Consider the following 8423-nt stretch of genomic DNA (forward strand, 5'->3'; position numbering starts at 1 on the left):
AGTGCATTTCTTGGGGCCAGCAGACAATGTTGCGGTTATGTCACTGGACTCCCACATGTCTGACTGCAATTCAAATCCCAGACCCAGTGGCTTGAAACTTACACCGGGCACATATGTGTACATGTCCAAGATCCTTGGAGGAGAAGGGAGAAGAAGGGATTGCGGTGTGGCCATATCCCCTGGGGAATGACTTCTCACTTGCCGTCTTACTGTCTGTCTCTGTCTCCAGCAAGTGCACACACTCTAAGGCAAAAATCTCTTTAAAAAAAAAGGGGGGGGGACCAGCAGTTGGCGTAATGGCTATGTTGTTGGACTCCCATGCAGCTGACCACAGTTCGCGTCCCAGTCTTGATGGCTTAAACTTACACCGGGCGCGTGTGCATGTGTGTGCAAGATCCCGAGAGGAGAATGGAGAAGAAGGGATTGCAGTGTGGCCATGCCCCTGGGTGGGAGGGGGGGTGATTTCTTGCTTTCTGTCTCTCTGTCTTTCTCTGTCTTTCTGGAGAGTGCACATGCCCTATAGAAAAAAACCTCTCCAATAAATAAATAAATAAATAAATAAAAAAAATGCCCTCCTTGACACTTGACTCCATTGTGATCACTGGCTGCCCTCTGCCCATAGTACTTATCCCCCCTGATTTAATTTATTCATCTTGACTTTTTAATTAATTTATTTATTTTAGGTCTTTTTATTTGTTTTGCCATAGGGCACATATACTCCTAGAGAGAGGCAGAGAGAGAGATAGAGGGAAAGTGATAAATCACTCCTCAGGGGGACTAGCCATGCTGCAATCCCTTCTTCTCCATTCTCCTTTCAGGATTTGGGGCATGTACACACACATGCCCAGTGTGATTTTCAAGCCATTGGGTCTGGGATTCAAACCAAGTTTGGCCATGTGGGAATTCACTGCCTTAACCACCATGCCACCTGCTGACCCCTCATTTTGACATTTTCTTTTATTTTTTTGGAGAGATTTTTGTGATAGGGTGTGTGTGCTCAACAGAGAGGCAGAAAGCGAGAAATCACCCCCTATACACACACCCAGGGGGATGGCCATGCCAATCTCTTCTCCATTCTCTTCTTGGGATTTTGGTTATGCACAAAAATGTGCCTGGTGTGAATTTTAAGCCACTGGGTCTGGGACTACAATCTCAGTTGAATACATGGGAGTCCAGTAATGTAACCATTACACCATATGCTGGTCCCTCATTTTGACATTTTAACTCTCAGCTGGCAACATTGACCATTCTGTGCAGCCTCAATGAAGGATAACGTTGTAGCCTTACTGTAGCTCAAGTAAGGGCTCAGGTAAATGGAAGTGGAGGAATTGAATACCAACTGAAATATCTATAAAAGAGAAGGGTGAAATACAGTTATGGTAGCCAACTGTCCTAAATCAAGTAGGACAGTCTCAGATTTTACCTTTTTGATGAATCCTTTTGGGGTAATATTGCAAATTTCTTAGAACATAAGGAAGCCTGAAATAGAGTTGATTTGTAAATGTGTTGGTTGATAGGCAAGAAGTGGGGAAAAAAATTGGAAAAATGAATAGTGGTTATCATCTTATTAGAGCTCTTGGCAATTTTTCAGATTTTGTTAATTTTTTTTTAATGTTTGGTTTCCACCTATAATAGCTCTGTTCAATAGAACCTTTTGAAGTAATACAAAAGTTCTGTGCCAACCAATAGGGTAGCTATTAACCACTTTGGCAACTAAGCACTTGAAATATGGTCATTGTGAATGAGGATCTAAATTTGTAATATTATTTTGTTTCAATGAACTCAAGTGTAAATGTGGGTCTAGTACCAACTTATTGGACAAGGCAGATATATGGAGTTGCTATTGTCTATGGTAGACATAGTCCTCTTCCATACCTCTTGAGAAACTATCGTATTTGGAGTTCTTTTTTTTAAATAATAGTTTATTTATTTGATTTTATTTATTATTATTTTAATTTGACCAAAGAGAGACAGAGAGAGAAAGAGAAGGTGAAAAAGCAAGCCACCAGGTCTGGGACTTGAACCATGGTTGGCCATGTGGGAGTCCAGCACTTTAACCACTATGCCACCTGCTGGTCCCTCATTTGAATCTTTTGAAAAGAACAGCCTACGTCCTGCATGTAGTAGATTTGACTGGGGGTAATAATTAAGACAAATTGGATCAGTTACATTCTCTCTTCAAAGAACTAGAATTGAGTTACTCAAAGATTGCACCCATTTGTTAATGGTGATTGAACAAGAAGAGTTGGCACTGGAACCTGTTGCCAAGGGAGCCTGAAGTCATATGCAACCAGAGAATTAGGGGAAGGGTGGGGATGAGAAACTATGTAGTGAAAGAAGGAAAGAGAGAGGAGAAACCATGTTGCATTGTGTGAGAAAGGCCCAATATAATACTTTGGCCTTAACTTTTCCTTTCTAAGTTCAAGGTCAATTGCATATATCTGGTTTCCTTGGATGTCCACGAGAAAAAAAGAGATTTTTGTTATAGGATGTGGGCCATGTGAGAGAGAGAGACAGAAAGTGAGAAATCACCCCTCCGGAGGATGGCCACGCCGCTATCCCTTCTCCTCCATTCTCCTCTCAGGATCTTGGGCATGCATGCACACATGCCCAGTGTGAGATTTAAGTCACCGAGTCCAGGGCTCAAGCTGCAGTTCGACTATGTGGGAGTCTAGTGGCATAACCATTACACCATCTTCTGGTCCCCTGCTGTACTCTTTCAATTATTCAGTTACTGGAGCTAGTTTAATATGTTTCTATTTCTTAGAATTAAGGAGTTGTGTCCAGGACATTGTTTCTGATTCAGGAAACTAGAGAAGAGAAAACAAAAACTAATAAGGCAAGATCTAGTGGGAAAACAAACAAACAGGAAAATACCTTAATAAAAATTCTAGAAATCATGGTGATTTACATTTATAATAAGGCAGTTTAGAAGAATTGTCTTGGTCACTTGACAAAGAATGTTCTCCTTCATATGGGAATGTTGTCGTCTTTGGCCAAGCTTTGAGAAACAGACACAAAACACTTGGCACATAATGGTTTTCAATGAATATTTGATGAATGAATGAATAAATCAATGAATGAATAAAACAGCAGTAGGGAAATGCAACTCTTCCTAGATAGAGCTATTGAGTCAGGTCAAACCTTTTGTTCAACGGGTTTTGTTTTGTCTTAAGCTAAGTCATCTTTATTTGTTCTCTGATTTATCTCTGAATTATAAATCATTTATTAATGGGTATATTCTTTTTAAAAATATTAAATTGATATATAATTCATATACCATAAAAGTCACAATTTTAAAGTGGTTTTCAGCATCTTCAGGGGACTGGTCAACTTTCAGCACTATCTAATTACAGAACTTTTTTAAGCATTATTTTATTTAACTTTATTTATTTTGTTACTTTAATTGTACCAGAGAGAGAGAGAGTGAGAAAGCAAGCTGCCAGGTCCAGGACTCAAACTGCAGTTGGCCATGTGGCAGTCCAGCATCCTTAACTACCATACCACCTGCCAGCTCCATAATTCCAGAACATTTTTAATCACCACAAAAAGAAATCCCATGGGCAAAAGGTGGTGAGGTGGTTAAGATCCTGGATCCCACATGGCCAACAATGTGGTTGGAGTCCTGGACCTGGCAGCTTGAAAAACTTGCCTGGTGCGTGTGTATGCACGCCCAAAATCCCAGGGGGAGAATGGAGAAGAAGGGGTTGTGGCATAGCCAGGGGGTGATTTCTCACTTTTCCTTTCTCTCTCCAGTGACTGCACATGTCCTATCACAAAAAGCAAAAGCCAAAAAAAAAAAAAATAGGGGGTGGGGAAATCCCATGCCCACTAGTTGTTACTATCCCAGTCCCACCTACCCTAGCTTCTGGCAAGCACAAATGTATTAGAATTGCTTCTCTGTGTTTTTCACAGAAATAGCATTGTACAGTATGTGGCCTTCGTGTTTCTAGTTTCTTTTATTTGGCACAATATTTAAAGGATTCATCTGTATTTAGCATGTATAGTGCTCCAATGTGTAGAAGTACCACAATTTGTTTATTTGTGTACCGGTTGGGTTGTTTCCACTTTTTGGCAATCATCAATAATACTGTTATGGGGACCAGCAGTTAGCATAATGGCTATGTCGCTGAATTCCCATGTAGCCGACTGCGGCTCAAGTCCTGGACCTAGTGGCTTAAACTCACACAGGGCACATGTGCGTGCATGCCCAAGATCCCAAGAGGAGAATAGAGGAGAAGGGATTACGGCATGGCCATCCCCCCTGGGGGGTGATTTCTCACTTTCTATCTCTGTCTCTGTCTTTCTGGCGAGTGCACGTGCACTATAGCAAAAAAAAAAAAAAAAAAGAAAACCAAAACCCTCTCCAAAAAAAATGCTGTTATAAAAATTCATATACAAGTTTCATGTCTGTATATGCCTTTTAAAAAAAGAATGATTTGTTATTATTTTTTAATTTGACCAGAGAGAGAGAAAGGGAAAATGAGAAAGCAAGCCACCTTGTCTGAGGTTTGAACTGCGGTCCAGCACCTTAACCACCATGCCACCTGCCAGCCCCTGCTTTTAATAATCTTGGATATCTAACTGGAGTAGAAATGCTGGGTCAAAAAATGTAAACGATATACGTAACTTCTTGAGGAGCTGCCAAACTTTTTCTTATAGGACATTCATGATTTTATATTCTCACCAACAAATCCTGAGAGTCCCACTTTCTCCACGTGCTCACCAACACTCTTTTTAAAAATTGTTGTCATTCTAGTGGGTATGAAATAGCATTTTTTAAAAAACATGATACAGTGCAAAAATGCACACAAGAGAGAGAGAGTGTGAGAGCGAGAGGGCCAGAGAGGCACCTTCCACTAGGTTTGGGCACATGGCCATGCCCTTCTCAGGTGCTTAAGCCTCTTGGTCATTTGTGTGTTTCAGGTGACCAGATCATGGATTTCAACTACCGTGGGCATGTGGCTTCCAGCTCTGCAGCCTGGTACATTATCAACTGTGTTACAGACACTGGAACTGGAGTGGTATCTTATTTTGGTTTGGATTTGCATTACTCTAATTACAAATACTGTTGAGCATCTTTTAATGTGCTTTATTGGCCAGCTGAGTATCTTTTTTTGTTTTGAGAAATGTCTACTCAAATTCTTTGCCCATTTTTAAATTGGGTTGTTTCTTTATTGTTGAAATGTATGAGTTCTTTTTTTTTTTTAATTGCCAGAGGACCTGTATGCTCACCAGAGACAGACTGAGAGACAGAGAGAGAGAGAGAAAGCACCCTCCAATGATGCATGGTGACATCTCAATCCCTTTTCCTCCATTTCTCTAACTTGTGATTTGGGGCATGCATATGTTTCTCAAGACACTGGGACTGAGATTCGCACTCCACAGTTGGCCATGTGGAATCCAGCTCCATTAACCACTAGGCCAGAGGCTGGCCTGCTGGCACATCCTCAGTATTGAATAAATACTTAACTGTTTAATGAACTTTATTACTTGGTTTTTAGATTAAACTTCCATGCTGTTTACATTGTACACGATGAAGGATTTCTAAGAGAAAAAGAAAAGATGGTGAAAGTTTGTATGGAAACTGAATGAATAGTAATTGGGTATGAAAAATATTAACTGACAAAATTTTTAATATTCCTTTGATCAGGGACTGGCAAGTGGCATGGTGGTTAAGGGTGCTGGACTCCCACATGGCCGACCTCTGTTCGAGTTCCTGACCTAGCGGCTTGCTTTCTCACTCTCTCTGACCCTCTCTGTTCAAATTAAAATAAACTAAATAAAGTTAAATAAAATAATTCTTTGAAAATATTCCTTTGATCAGAATAACTTTCTTGAATTATAACTCATTATAGATTAAAATGAATTTTATGTTTACTGTAGCAAATTTATAAGTAAGCATCTTAAAAAGAGTAACCTTATGTTTTATATTAACAAGGACTTTTGCAAGTGTAGGTAATTTCTTTTTTTCTTTTTTTCTTTTCTTTTTTTTTCCAGGAGGAGAATGGATGAGAAGAGATTGCAGTGTGGCTATCCCCCAGGGTGGAGGATAATTTCTCACTTTCCCACTCACTGTCTCTCTCTGGTGAACGCACATGCCCTATGGCAAAAACAAACACAAAGTGGCATCTGACACGACCATTGGATATTACCTGACAATAGTGATCACTGCCACAGGCCAAAATAGCTAGACCCTGCTTGGGGAATTGCTAAAAGATGACTTTTTCTTGAATTATAATTTTTGTACTAGGTAGACTTTGAAAGATGCCAAATATAATTTCTCAGCTTGATTTTAGAAAAGATAGGAAAGACAGGCCTCAAAGAATCCTAGAGTCACCTTAAACTTCATTTGACATGAGAAATTTAGATTTGTGCCATTATGGGAAGTTAGAACAGAGACTCATTCAGTCACCCCATCTGATTTGTCGTAAAAGGGTAACTAGACCTGGCTGTGGGAAGAGGATGGACCTGGCCTGATCCCAGGACCTCCATACTCACATGGCCCTGGAAGGCAGGTCTTCGTTACCTTCTGTCCATCAGTGGGTCTCAGCTTCTCTGAGATTCGGTTTCTAGGATTCTGCCCGACCCACCTCCTAGTTCACTCTTTCTGCTTCCCCAGACGTTCCACTTCCCAGAAGTCCATTTTGGCCTCTTCCGCCCCATCTTATCTAAACCCTAGCCTATCAGATGACTCATCCTCTATAGTGTCTACTTTCAATTTCTAAGGGAGAATCTGATTGGCTGACTAATGATCAGAGGCCCTGTTTGGTGTGAACTATTTGTTCCAGGTCACCTCATAGGCCAGTTTATGAATCACTTGTGCTTGGATCCCAAGATATCTCTTGCTCTCTTTTTTCCCCTGTGTTTTTTTTTTTTTTTTTTTTTTTTTTTTTTTTTTTGCAATAGGGCTCCTGTGCTTGCTAGAGAGAAACAGAGAGTGACATAGAGCAACAGTGAGAAGTCACCTACCGTCCTTTCTCTGTTCTCTCAGGATTTGGGGCACCCACACGCAGGCATGCGGAGAGTTTTTCAAGTCACTGTGGGTGGACTCCAACAGCAGAGCTGGCCATATGGGATCCAGTGCCTTAAGCACCACGCCACCTGCTGGCCCCATGATCGCTCTTATTTCAATCATTTGAAGAAGGGGTAGTTATTTGTGCAACTCCTGCTCTAGGAATATAATTTGGATAACTTCTCTCGGTAGGGTTTCTGGTTTTCTTCCCAAAGGGACTCAGGGCTCGTAAGGCAAATATATCTTACACACACACATGCGCGCACACACACGTCACTAAAGTAAAGGGAGTATTAAGAAATTACATTATGAAGTTAAAAGTAGGAAGTAATGAGGGCTGGCTGGTGGTGGTTAAGGGTGCTGGACTCTTAACGTGGCCAAATGTGGTTAGAGTCCTGGACCTGGCGGCTTGCTTTCTCACGTTTCCTTTCTCTCTCGCTCTGTCCCTCTCTGGCCAAGTAAAAATAAATAAATAAATGTCAATAAAATAATTCTTTTTAAAAAAGTAGGAAGAAATGAATGAAGAAGAGAAGAAACTTCGACTGTCCCCGGATGGAGCACTAGCCTTGCCCAAGAAAAATTTCTCTGCAGACTGGTTTTGCTGAGTGCATTTTGTTAGCACATCAGACCATGCTCAAGACACGGGCTACAGTTTCCCGAGGCTCCTGCTCTGGGCATACAGAAGCTATGTCACGTTCTTGCGAGGAGACCTCCGCCTTTAGCAGGTCCGGGGCGCTTTGTTCCTGACCTTGGAAAACAACTCCTGGCAGGAAGTCCGCGGCCAGGATCTGATGCCCAGGGTTGAGGAGTGTTGGCTCTGAGTAGCGCGGAGGGAAGAGGGCGATAATCGGTCATCGAAGCTCTGGGTCCGTGTTCCTCGAACCCCAGGCCGCCCGGCCAGCTGTCTGCAGTCTGCCCCCTTCTGGGGCGTCTCCTCCCCTAAGTGTCCTCATAGGCTTGTCCCTGGGAGTGTGGGCGGCCCCTTTCCTGAGCGCATAAACTATTACTTTTCCCCGCACCCTGCCGCTCCTCCCCTCCGCAGCGGTTCCCTTCGCCTCAGTCACTTCCTTCCTCAGCGCATTGCGAAGACACCCCGGTGCGGACCGACGCGGCACCAGTTCTTCATCTGGAAAGACAGCCAGGCCGGGAGGTGAGTGGGTCCTCAGGGCAGGTGAGCAGGGTTTACCGGCTGGACGGGAGCGGCTGCTGGAGGGCGAGCACCCGGGGGTCTCCGCGCTGGAGGTGCAGAGCCGGAGCTGGCCCGGGGCCGACCGCGTGCGGTTAAGTCCCGCAGGGGCGCGGCGGTGCAGGAGGGGCACGGGTGGGCTCGCCTCCTACGCCCGCACCTCTCCCGCCGACTTCCGCACCCGGCTCACGTGACGCGTCGCTAGCCGGGGGCGGCCGGGGC

General features: G+C 43.2%; 1 protein-coding gene across 1 annotated transcript in view; it reads left to right on the forward strand.

Moving 5' to 3' along the window:
* Positions 1-7851: 7851 nt before the first annotated feature.
* ABRACL (ABRA C-terminal like) overlaps positions 7852-8423 on the forward strand; it is a 21376-nt gene continuing 20804 nt past the window's right edge. The window contains exon 1 of the mRNA XM_006151086.3: positions 7852-8165. The gene's annotated coding sequence lies outside the window, so the exon portion shown is untranslated. The remainder of the gene's footprint in view (positions 8166-8423) is intronic.

This window comes from Tupaia chinensis, unplaced genomic scaffold (genome assembly GCF_000334495.1).
Source record: "Tupaia chinensis unplaced genomic scaffold, TupChi_1.0 Scaffold000313_1, whole genome shotgun sequence".
NCBI lineage: Eukaryota > Metazoa > Chordata > Mammalia > Scandentia > Tupaiidae > Tupaia > Tupaia belangeri.